This window comes from Pipistrellus hanaki, assembly GCF_964339955.1.
Source record: "Pipistrellus hanaki genome assembly, chromosome: 21".
NCBI classification, from domain to species: domain Eukaryota; kingdom Metazoa; phylum Chordata; class Mammalia; order Chiroptera; family Vespertilionidae; genus Pipistrellus; species Pipistrellus hanaki.
Window position 1 is genome coordinate 718,995 of NC_140523.1, and position 12,106 is coordinate 731,100.

Below are 12,106 nucleotides of genomic sequence, written 5' to 3' on the forward strand. Positions count from 1 at the left end.
TCCGGTTCGGCCTCGGGGCGCCGGGTCTCCGTCTGATCCGCTCCGGAGCCGAGCCTGGACTCGGGGGCCGTGACCCCAGCACCGAGCGAGCGGCTGGTTCTCAGGAAACACGGTGCGCGATGGCGGCAGAGTGTGGACAGGGCACGTGCTGGTGCTTTTCTCTCTCTTTAGAGAGAGGGAGAGGAAGAGAGAAGCGTGGATGTGAGAGAGACCCATGGGCTGCCTGCCTCCCGCACACGCCCCGCCCGGGCCAGGGACCGAACCTGCCTCCCAGGTTCGTGCCCTTGACCGGACTCGAACCCGAGACCCTGGGACGCTCGGGCCACAGCGACCGCGGCCGAGTCCGTTCTCTCTGATGAGCCGGGGGGAGGCGAAGGCCGGGAGGGAAGCGATGGTCTCCCTGCGCCTCCTCCTTCGCCGCTTCGGTGGCCCCGGCCCCCCATCACCCAGACGCCCCATCGGGAGGCCGGTCTGTCCTGGAAGCGGGGCAGTGAGGCCGCGGAACTCTCAGGGCCCTCCCGGGGCTGTTCCTCCTCCGCTGAAGGCTCGGCCCCTCCAAGCCGTGGCTGCACCCAAGTGAGCATTCTCCACCCCCGCGTCCCCTGTCAGACCCGAGAGAGGGCGGGCTCCCTGGCCAGGGCAGCCAGGCGGTCAGTCAGCCCCGAAATGCCTCCTCCACGGCCTGGACTTCGTGAAAGGAAAGTGCTCTCAGGCCCTGGCGGGCTCACTCAGTGGTTAGCGCGTTGGCCCATGGACTTGAAGGGTCAGGGATTTATTCGAGGTCAAGAGCAGGTACCTGGCCCTAGCCGGCTTTGCTCGGTGGATGGTGTGTCAGCCTGTGGACTGAATGGTCCCAGGTTCGATTCCAGCCAAGGGCGCATGCCTGGGTTTCCGCCCAATTCCCAGTGGGGAGTGCAGGCGACAGCGGGTCAGTGATTCTCGTCATTGATGTTTCTCTCTCCTCCCTTCCTCTCTGAAATCAGTTTTAAAAAAAATAATTAAAAAAGAGCAGGTACTTGGGTTGCAGGCTCACTCTGGGACCCAGTTGGGGCGTGTGCAGAGCCCATGTGTTTCTGACATACATGTCTCTCTCCCTCCCTTCCATTCTCTCTGAAAGTCACTGGAGAGTGAGGATTAGCAACAGCAAGGAAGCCGGAGGACTAATGGGCAGCTCTCTGCTGGGCCAATCAGGTGCCTCAGGAAGAAGGTGAAGAGCCGCTGCCTTAGGGACGAGATGGTTCAGTCTGTGCCCGGGATTCGCTCCAGGTCTGCTGCTGGCTCTGCTCTGGGCTTAGACTCCTTGCTGACAAAGCCCCAGGTCCTTCCATCCTTTATCTTTTTGCTAATCCTTCCTCAAGGATGCTTTTGCCATGGGTTTTTAGAGAGGTAGAGGGTTGGGGGAGAGAGAGAAACATCAATGATGAGAGAAAACCATGGATCTGCTGCCTCCTGCAGGTCCCCTGCTGGGGAGGAACCCAAGACCTCCTGGGTTATCGTCTGGTGCCAATCACTGAGCCACACTGGCCTGGTCTAGGCAAACACTTTACGAACTGAATGCTGGCTTTTTGAACCAAACTATCGGAAGTTCTGCTAATGTACTTTAGCACCTTTTAAACTCATGAATGCCCGTGGGCTTTCCTCTGTCACAGGATATGAAATCCCTGTCAAGGAGAATCCGGGTGCCACCTTAGACCAGTTCGATGCCATTGGTTTTCTGACAATGAAATCCGGACACTGGACGGCTTCCCCCTGCTGAGGAGACCGAAGAGCCTCCTGGTGAACAACAGCAGGACATGGTGAGTGTCTGCCGGGCCGGCGATCTGGTTCCCGGTGTGAACGCTGTGCCCCCTGCCAGTTCCACCTGCACGTCTCCTCTTTAGAACAGACACTTTCCCGTCCCAAGAGCGCGGTGCCTCCCCACTCTCCACTGCTTCAGAGGGTGCAGTCAGCTGAGAGGCCGCGGCTGCACTTGATGCTTCTAAGCAGAAGCAGCCACTACCCCCCCCCCCCCACCCCGGAGCTAAAGAAGGAACTGCCACCAGGGCAGTCAGTCCTACGGAGAGAGCTGGGACCAGGAGTGTGCTGTCTGGGAAGGGGTGGTGCCGGGGAAAGGGGCATTTTGTTTTAATATATTTTACTGATTTTTCACACGGAGGAAGGGAGAAGGATAGAGAGCTAGAAACATCAATGAAGGAGATACATCGACCAGCTGCCTCCTGCACACACCCCCACCGGGGATGTGTCTGCAACCAATGTACATGCCCTAGACCGAATCGAACCTGGGACCTTTCAGTGCGAAGACCGACGCTCTATGCACTGAGCCCAACCTGTTTTGGCCTTAATAGTTCTTTAATTTCTGTTTTTTCCCCCCCACCTACAGCCTTGCTGGGGCAGCTGAATTCCCGACTGAGCTGGGCACCTGCTCAGAGCTGATCCGATGCGGCCAATGCCACCCCGCCTGCAGGAACTCCATCCCTGGTGTGGGGGAGCAGAAGGCAGCGAATTCTCACCGTGGATGTGTATCCCTGTCCCTAAAATTCATAAAAATACCCATTATTGATCAATATGCCTGGTAACACCTCTTTTGTGATGTTATGTCGCCGTCTTGTGGACACATCTGGTATTGCATCGTTTAAACTTTTGTGTGCGTTTTTTTTTGCCCAGCCATCCCAAAGCAAAACTAAAGTGACAAGTACAGCACAGAGGCCTCTCTTCACGAGAATTCTGACATTACCCGTGTGATACCCCGTGACCCCGCACACGTTTTAATTTCTTTTTCTTCCAAATAGCAGGGGCGATTTCCCGTAAACCAGGGCCTTCTGCACAACCACCCGCTTCTGGGGTTCCCTCTGATGCGTGTCTGCCCTCCAGTCCTCTGAGGGGATTGCCATGAGGCCCGTTGTCCAGGAATGCCCTCGGCAGGCGGCCAGAGACCCCGCCGACACCCCCTTCCCGTGAGAGGCGCCCTTTGTGTCTTTGCCTCTCCCGATCCCCCTCCTGGAATCTGTCACAGACTGGAGCGCTTTAACCTGGCTGCGCCCTTGCAGTGTGGCTCAGTGGTTGAGCTTCGACCTGAGACCCTGAAGGTCTCAGATCTGATTCCTGGTTCGTGGGTGTGCAGGAGGCGGCTGGTTCATATTTCTCTCTCATCCATGTTCCTCGCTTTCTATCCCTCTGTTTTCCTCCCTGTAAAAAATCAGTAAGATATATATTTTTAAAAATAATAGACTTTCTTAAATGCCGGTAAGCAAAATGGCAAGTGAACATATGTGGATGGATATATATGCGATTTGATACGGATGCTATTTCGAATAACTCTTCAAAACTTCATGTCATATTTCCTGAAGCCGTTAACATCATAGGTGTTTTAACGCCTAGAAATGTCTAGTTTAATGCCAAAAAAAGAGCATTTGCAGGAAGTTTTAGTTCATTATTAATAACTACATCTATGGGGGGGGAAAATCCCCGTTATTAATCCATATACCTGCTAACACCGCTTTTGGGATGTTATGTCGCCGTCTTGTGGACACATCTGGTATTGCACCGTTCCAACTTTTTTTTTTTTTTTTAAGCCATCCCAAAGTAAAACTGCAGAGAAGTCTCTTCACAAGGAATCTGAAATTATCCGTGTTATACACTGTGACCTCGCAAATATATATATTTTTCAAATATAATTTTTTCCTTCCAAATACCAGGGGCAGCTTCCTATACCAGGGCCTTCTCCTGCACAACCATCAGCATCGGGGGGTTCCCTCTGATGCGTGTCTGCCCTCCAGTCCTCTGAGGGGATCGCAATGTGGCCCGTTGTCCAGGAATGCCCTCGGCAGGCGGCCAGAGAGCCCGCCGACACCCCCTTCCCGTGAGAGGAGCACTTTGCATGGAGTCTTCGCCGCTCCCGGCCCCCCTCCTGGAACCTGTCACAGACTGGAGCGCTTTAACGCTTTGCTGAAGCGGCGGATGCTAATGTGTGGAATCGGGGACCCTGCAGGCTGCAGAGACGCCCCCCGGAAGGCAACCAGAACAGGGGACGGAGCCGAGGCGCCCCGGACCTCCGAACCCCAAGAGATGGGGAGCTGGGGGACCCCCCTCCACAGGGGTGGATCAGACCCATGCAAATGCAGTGGGAGCGCTAGGTTAAGGCGGTGTTCACCCTGAGTTAACAGCCCGCAGCCAAGCAGTCTTTCTCTCCCGGGCACAGCGATTGCACCTGGCTGCGCCCCTGCAGTGTGGCTCAGTGGTTGAGCTTCGGCCTGTGAACATGAAAGTCTCAGATCTGATTCTTTGTTCCATGCCGGGTTGGGGCCGCTACACCTGGTATAGAGGTGCAGGAGGCAGCCGATTCTCACCATGGATGTGGATCCCTGTCCCTGAAACCAATGAAAAGGGGTTATTTTCTCAGAGAGAAACTCGCTGGCGGCTGTGCGGGCTTGCGGGGCTGCGGGCGGGGACGGCCTGTCAGGGAGGTGGCAGCGGCAGGAGGCCTGGGAGGAGGCACTTCAGGAGGCAGAGGAGGTGGTGTCTCTCTCGGGAGGACCCTGTCCTGGTGCCGGCTGACCGTGCCTGCAGGGTCACAGTGGGGGGCGGCGGGGTTGAGGGTTTGACAGCAGAGTCCCTCCCGGAGGCCCTGGAGCCTGGAATGCCTGGTAAGTGCACCTGTGTCTTTCAGGCATAAGTACCTTTTGTTTCTGTTCTTTAGAGCCATGACTGTAGAATAAACAATTATAGCCACCTTATGCCCTCCATCAGGCCCTTGTTGCTCCGTGGTTGGGCTACGATCTATGAACCAGGAGGTGGTTCGGTTCCATTCCCGGTCAGGGCACATGCCTGGGTTGTGGGCTCCATCCCCAGAGTGGGGTTTTCATGTAGCAGCCAATGGATGGTTTTCTCTAATCTTTCGTATGTCTCTCTCTCTCTCTCTCTCTTCCTTCCCCTCTGAGATACATAACATATTGAAAAACATTTTTTTCTTAAAGCTTGTTAATCAAAATGGCATTTGCACATATGTGGATATATATGCAATTTGATACTTATGCTATTTAGAATAAACAATCTTCAAAACTTCATGTCATATTTCCTGAAGGCATAAACATCATAGGTATTTTAACGCCTAAAAACGTCGAGTTTAATGACAAAAAAGGAGCATTTGCAAGGAGTTTTAGTTCATCAGTAATACCTTCATCTATGGGAGAAAAAATCCCCGTTATTAATCCATATACCTGGCAACACCGCTTTTGGGATGTTATGTCTCCCTCTTGTGGACACATCTGGTATTGCACCGTTTAAACTTTTTTTTTTTTTTTTTTTTTTTTTTTTTTTTTTTTTTTTTTTTTTTCAGCCATCCCAAAGAGTACAGTAAAGTGACAGGTATAGCACAGAGACCTCTCTTCACGAGCAATCTGAAATTACCCCTGGGATACTCCGCAAATGTTTTAATTTTTTTTCTCCCAAACAGAAAGGGCGATTTCATGTAAACCAGGGCCTTATCTTGCACAACCATCAGCATCGGGTGTTCACTCTGATGCGTGTCTGCTTTCCAGTCCTCTGACCGGATCGATATGTGGCCTGTTGTCCCAGGAATGCCCTTGGCAAGTGGCCAGAGACCCCGCCGACACCCCCTTCCCTTTAGAGGCGCACTTTGCGTGGAGTCTTCACCTCTCCCGGCCCCCCTCCAGGAACCTTTTACAGACTCGAGCGCTTTAACATTTTCTTGAAGTGGCGGATACTAATTTCTGGAATTTAGGACCCTATAGGCTCCACAGACGATCCCCGAGAATTCAACCAGAATCGGAGAACGTAGCCAAAGGGCCCTGGATCTCCAAACCGCAAGAGAATGGGAGCCAGCTTCCTCCATTGGTCTGGCCTGGACGGCCAGCGGCGGGCTCTTTAAGCTGGCCTCAGTAATAAACGTTGCTTAGCGACAGGCGCAACGCACGCTGGGAAATGTAGTAGGAGTGGACCCGATGTACGCCCGGAAGTGCGTCACGCGTTAGTCGCGATGCACGCCGGGAAGTGTGGCAGCGTAGATACGTTGCGTGCCCATAAGGTGCGTGTGGCGTCGGTCGCGAGGCATGCTGGGAAGTGCTTAAGGCTTTGGTCAAGAGTTACGACCGGAAGTACGGCTGTTTGGGAGGCGGGACTAGAAGGGAGGTGCGTCCTGGTGAGCGCGGGGCACGCCGGGAAGTGTGCCTGTGGCCGCAGAGGGGAGTGAGTGGCGGGAACTCCGGGCGCCGCGGCCGGAGGAGGAGGCGGCGGGATGGCGGAGCGGACGGCGGAGCGGATGGAGCGGGCGGCGCGGTGCTCAGCGCCGTGCGGGGCCGCGAGCCGGGCCTGCGGGGTGAGCGCGGGCAGCGGGCGACCTCGGGGGCCCCGCGGTGTGCGGGCTGCACCTTTCAGTCCTGTCATTCCTCCCGTGGGCTTCCCTCTGTCACAGGATATAAAATCCCTGTCATCGGGAATCCGGGTGCCACCTTAGACCAGTTCGATGCCATTGGTTTTCCGACAATGAAATCCGGAAGCTGGACGGCTTCCCCCTGCTGAGGAGACGAAGAGCCTCCTGGTGAACAACAGCAGGACATGGTGAGTGTCTGCCGGGCCGGCGATCTGGTTCCCGGTGTGAACTTCAACAAGAACCCCACAGAGAAAACCGTGCAAATCTCCTCTTCGGGCCCAGGGCCCTGTTGTTCTGTCCCCGATGCTCCCTGTGACCTTGCAGGTGAAGATCGGTGGCTTGTCCCCTGCTCTGTGCTCGGGGGTTTGTGGGAACGCCCTGGGAGGCCCCGCGTGGACTTGTCTCCTTTGAACTTGACCTTGGCTCTTTGCAGTATTCTCAGGAACCCCGTGACCAACAAGAAGCACTACCGCCTGTACGTCATTTACAAGGTCCCCCAAGTGCGCGTGCTGGACTTCCAGAAGGTGAAGCTCAAGGTAAGTGTGACTGATCGGGAGTCAGCATCCCCTGGGGGGTTCAGGTTTGATATTGTTATTGGGGTTTTAAGTGTCTAAAGGTTTTGCTGTCGGTTTGTGACGCTAACTTGGGAAAGGAAACGTTAAGTCGGATTTTTCCCGCGGCCTGGGCCTGGGCCTGGCAGCCTGTGGGAGAGGCGGGCGGCAGGGCCACAGGAGACGGCCCTCCGTGGGGAGCTGGCCCTCCGCGGGGAGCTGGCAGTGCCCCTTTGGCAGCCTTGTCACGGGGGTGGGACCCCGTTACCGGGCAGGTTTTATTCTTGCCTTAAACCAGGGCTGGGCACCTCTTCTCTGCCCAGGGCCCTCTGGATATTCACAAGGTCATTCCCGGGCCACCAGAGTGATGGGCTTGAACATCAGCCCCTCCGTGTGGCCCAGCATGTAATCACTCCCACAATGCCTCCCAGGGCCAGGCCAAAGGATTTCTTGGGCCGATGTTCCCACCCCTGTTTTAAACCTTAGTTGTTTTTATGGTGTGTTTTTTTTAACGATTTCAAGAGGAATGGAGAGGGAGAGAGAGGAACGTCTATGAGGGAGAATCATCAATTGTCTGCCTCCTCCTTGCGCCCTAATGGGGATGGAGACCACAACCTGGGCATGTACTGTGACCTGGAATTGAAACCTGACTGATGCTCAACCACTGAGCCACACTAGTCAGGGCTCCAAGGCCCATGGGAGGACTCAGCAAGGTGCTTACAGGCAGCACTTGGCACCGGGTCTCCCTCAGCGAGTTCAGGATGAGCACGGGTGGGCTGGGCACGGGGTATTAAGTGGAAACTCACAGTGGTGCACGCTCTCAGCTCTTCCTTTCTCCTGGTTGGCTAGACCAGTGGTCGGCAAACTCATGAGTCCACAGAGCCAAATATCAACAGTACAACCATTGAAATTTCTTTTTTTTAATATATTTTATTGAATTTTCACAGAGAGGAAGGGAGAGATAGTTAGAAATATTGATGAGAGAGAAACATCGACCAGCTGCCTCCTACACACCCCCCACTGGGAATGTGCCCACAACCAAGGTCCATGCCCTTTACCGGAATCGAACCCAGGACCCTTCAGTCCACAGGCTGATGCTCTATCCACTGAGCCAAACCAGTTTTGGCTGAAATTTCTTTTGAGAGCCCATTTTTTTAAAACTTAAACTTCTTCTAATACCACTTTTTAAAAATAGACTCGGCCAGGCCGTGGTATTTTGTGGAAGAGCCACACTCAGGGGCCAAAGAGCCGCATGTGGCTTGCGAGCCGCAGTTTGCTGACCACGGGGCTAGACTGGCCGGGCCCCTAGCGAGGCTGGCAGCTGGAAGGGCCGCTGGAGCTGAAGGCGAGTGAGCCGTTCAGAGACGGTGGTTCTCACGGGGTGTCCCGGGCCCTGGGGGTTGTGAGGTCTGAACCTGGCGATACTTGCTCACATCTCACTTAAGGAAGTCCGTCGTGAACCAGACGCCTCTGCCATCTTTTCCTTTGGGACGTGATCATCCCTTTCAGTCCCTGCCCGTGACAGCTGGTCCCTGACTGGAGACGGGGGCTGCTGGGCGGGTGCCCTGTCCTGGGCTGGCTATCCAGGGCCTCAGCCGGGCACTCATCCCGAGCAGCTCCGTCCCTGAACCCCTGTGGCCCCCCCCCGGCTTTGTGTCTCCTCAGGCCCCGGCCACGACGGGGAGGAGGAGGTGGAGGAAGACATCCACGGCTCCTGAGTGTCTGGGGCCCGGCCACCGGGGACAAGGTCCTGCCTTGAACGTGGAATGTTGGCATCAAGCTTCGCCGAAGGCTCCGGCGGCTGCAGTCGTTTCTAATCCACATTCTGAGCTCTCACCGCCTGGTCCTCAGAGCGGAACAGACACCCACCGCCTGCTGCCCGGGCTGTGCGCCTTTAAGCTGGACTAGGCGTCCTTCTGTGAAACCTTTGGATGTTTAAACGTTAATAAAACGTGTGAATGGCAGCCGCTGTTTGCTCTCAGCTCTTCCTTTCTCCCGCACAGGCTGGGTGAGGCCCAGGCACGGAGGGGATGACTGGGGTTTCTCAGGTCTGAGCGCACCGTGGACACAGTGCCTCTTGCCACTGACCAGAGCAAGCCCCCAGGGCCGCCCCAGATCAGAGGCCCGGAGGTGCGCTCCCCCTCCTGGAGCCCACAGCCAGGGTAGGGCTGTAAAGAAGGACAAACTGGGTCCTTGGCTGGTGTGGCTCACTGGATAGTATCAGCCCTTGGATTGAAGGGGTCTGGGTTCGATTCCAGTCAAGGGCACATCCCTCAGTTGTAGGCCGATCCCAACCCAGAATTGGGGGAGTGCAGGAGGCAAGCAATTGATGTTTTTCTTTGTTTCTCCCCCTCCCTGCCTCTTTCAAATCAACGGAGCCCTAGCCGGTTTGGCTCAGTGAGACTAAGGGGTCCCAGGGCCCATGCCCGGGTTGCAGGCTCCATCCCCAGTAGGGGGCGTGCTGAAGGCAGCTGATGTATGATTCTCATCACTGGTGTTTCTATCTCTTCCTCTCTGAAATAGAAATATTAAAAATAAATTAAAAACAATGGAAAAATGTCCTCGGGTGAGGATTACACACACAAAAAAGGGGTGAATCTGGGCCAATCACAGTCTCCCCTGGACAGTGACAGGGGTCTGGATGCTACCTTTGTCTGTTTTTGCTAACAGCCCGGGAGCAGCGGTATTGAGCCATCATTCGCTGAAATAACTAAGGTTCTAGGTTAGCGAGGTGACTGCTGGTTAAAGGGACCAGCCAGACTAGACAGGGAACCACAGAACTGCAACATGCTAGGAACTGAAATGAGATCCCACCACTCATACAAGCTGGTAAGGTGAACTCTATAGAGTTGAATAAGCCATGTCACAGTGCACATACACATACATGCACTGTAGCCCACAGTATAGCATTTCAAGTACTTAGTTTTTGCATGTGTTTAAAAACACCCTGCAGCCGGAACCAGTTTGGCTCAGTGGATAGAGCCTCAGCCTGCGGACTGAGGGGTCCCGGGTTTGATTCCGGTCAAGGGCATGTGCCTTGGTTGCGGGCACATCCCCGGTGGGGGCTGTGCAAGAGGCAGCTGGTTAATGTTCCTCTCTCATCGATGTTTGTAGCTCTCTATCCTTCTCCCTTCCTCTCTGTAAAAAATAAATAAAATATGCTAAAGAAAAACCCCACAAACACACCCTGCAGGCATAAACCAGGGGACAAGCGCGCCCTCTGGTGGGAAGAAAATGGTAATGCAGGGTGCGGAACAGGTGTTTGCTGGTATTTTTATAGCCACACACGTCCCGGATGCCCAGGACATAAAAGTGAAACCCTTAGAGGGTTATTTGGGAAAGACGTTAGCCAGGTTTCCCAATGGATGAGTTAAACTTTCCTTGTGATTTTTTTTTCTTCATTATGTGGACTTTTTATGAATCTCACCCTCCTCAGGAAGCACCAATTTCCCCCCAGTTGCAGCCCTGCAACGATGAGCAGAATATCGGTCCCGAGGCCATAGATCCGACGTGAGGGCTTATGTGGTGCAAATGCTCGTGATTAACGGGAGTGGAAACGGGCCCACACGTGTTCCTCCCATGAGGGACTGTTACAGAGATCCATGACAATCAAGGCGGGAGAGTGTGGAGATTCACTTGTTTCACCGCGGTAGGCTTAGAGAAAAATGATTTCAAATTGTAAGCAAAGGTACAAGCAGAGCTTCCCTTTTCTTTTTTTTTTTTTTTTTTTTTTTAAATCAATCTTTATTGTTCATATTATTACAAAGGTTCCTCATTTCTTCCCCCCTCCACCAGGTTCCCACCCCACCCTCTGCCCCCTCCCCATCCCCCATTGTCCTCATCCATAGGTGCACAGTTTATGTTCAGTCTCTTCCTCCCTCCCTTTCCCCGATAGTAAATCCCTTTTCAGATAGTAAATCTGTTACTTAGCATTTTCTCATATCAATAATACCTCCACATGCCCAATGATACACTTCACACAAAAGACATTTTCAAATAGGTCAACCAGCCTCATCCAGGCCCCACCCAAGGCACTCACAGATCAACACCCCAGCGCTATACTAACTCAACACATCCAGATCTAAGCCTTCATCACTTGATTCAGCAGACCCTCAAGTTCCCGCAAAAGTTTCCAGCCATGTCTGCGAGGCAGCCGTGGGCAGGTACAGGCGAGGAGCAAGCTGTTTTGGGCCTGGCTGCTCTGGGCCTGGCCTCTGTTGCTCTGGTTCGTTCCACAACCAGCTGCTCCGGGTCTGGTCACTGCCGCTCCCGACCTAGTTGCTCTGGACTTGGCTGTTGCTGCTACAGGCCTGGCCGCACCCGACCCGGCTGCTCTGGGACCGGTTGCTCCGGTCCCGGCCGCTCCGGGCCTGGCCGCTCCCAGCCTGGCAGCTGCTGCTCCGGGCCTGGCCGCTCCCAGCCTGGCAGCCACTGCTCCTGGCCTGGCCGCACCAGACCTGGCTGCTCCGGGCCTGGCCGCAGAGCTTCCCTTTTCATTAAGGAGCTCTGTGCGCTGAGCGGTTATCTCGCTGCTGTCCTTGAAAACTAACACAGCCAAATGTATGGGCATACCTAGTGTTGGCCTGCAAGGTCAGACGGCTAATTTCATGATGCTCGTTTTACAAGCAGGCTAGAAGGCAAACATGTTTTCAGAATAAGAGGCCATCTAAGAAAAACAGAAAATTCCAAACAGCGGCTGTTTTTTGTTTTGTTTTGTTTTTACAAAACAGGGGTTCTCCTTCTCAGGACTAGTAAGAGCCTCCTCAGACCATCGAACGCTCACACTTCCTTCCAAACCCATTTCTCCGTTCGTTTTATTCTTGCTCCTCCCTGCACTTCCTGTGTGCAGCGCCCAGACTCCTAGGCCCTGGTGCCGGGTGTGCTTTTCCTGAAAACCCTGGAACACACACAAGAGAAGGTCCTTTTCCACAAGCTCTTGGCCTGTTGTGCGAAGCAGAGGGCTCCGGGGCTGGGACCCTGTGACAGTGTCGCCCTCTTGTGGTTCGTAGCTGTTATGCTACCAGGAGGGCTCTTTTTGGCCCAAAGAGAGTCCCCTCCGGACCCTTTCCTTCCTGGTCCATCACAGCTGGTTTCTAATGACTGTAAGGTTTGAGGCGCAGAAAACTGACCACCAAGGAGCTTTAAAGTAAAGTTTATTCCCCAGTAA

General features: G+C 54.2%; 2 long non-coding RNA genes across 3 annotated transcripts; both read left to right on the forward strand.

The window, feature by feature from the left end:
• Positions 1 to 2,557, forward strand: LOC311614475. Its single transcript, XR_014793651.1, has 3 exons — positions 1 to 112; positions 1,650 to 1,796; positions 2,381 to 2,557. It is a non-coding gene; the product is annotated as an uncharacterized lncRNA (long non-coding RNA).
• Positions 2,558 to 6,152: 3,595 nt separating this feature from the next.
• Positions 6,153 to 8,862, forward strand: LOC311614474. Of its 2 annotated transcripts, none has more exons than XR_014793649.1 (4): positions 6,153 to 6,334; positions 6,431 to 6,576; positions 6,831 to 6,924; positions 8,605 to 8,862. It is a non-coding gene; the product is annotated as an uncharacterized lncRNA (long non-coding RNA). The 2 variants fall into 2 exon arrangements; XR_014793650.1 differs by having other exon boundaries at positions 6,822 to 6,924; positions 8,605 to 8,861.
• Positions 8,863 to 12,106: the final 3,244 nt, after the last annotated feature.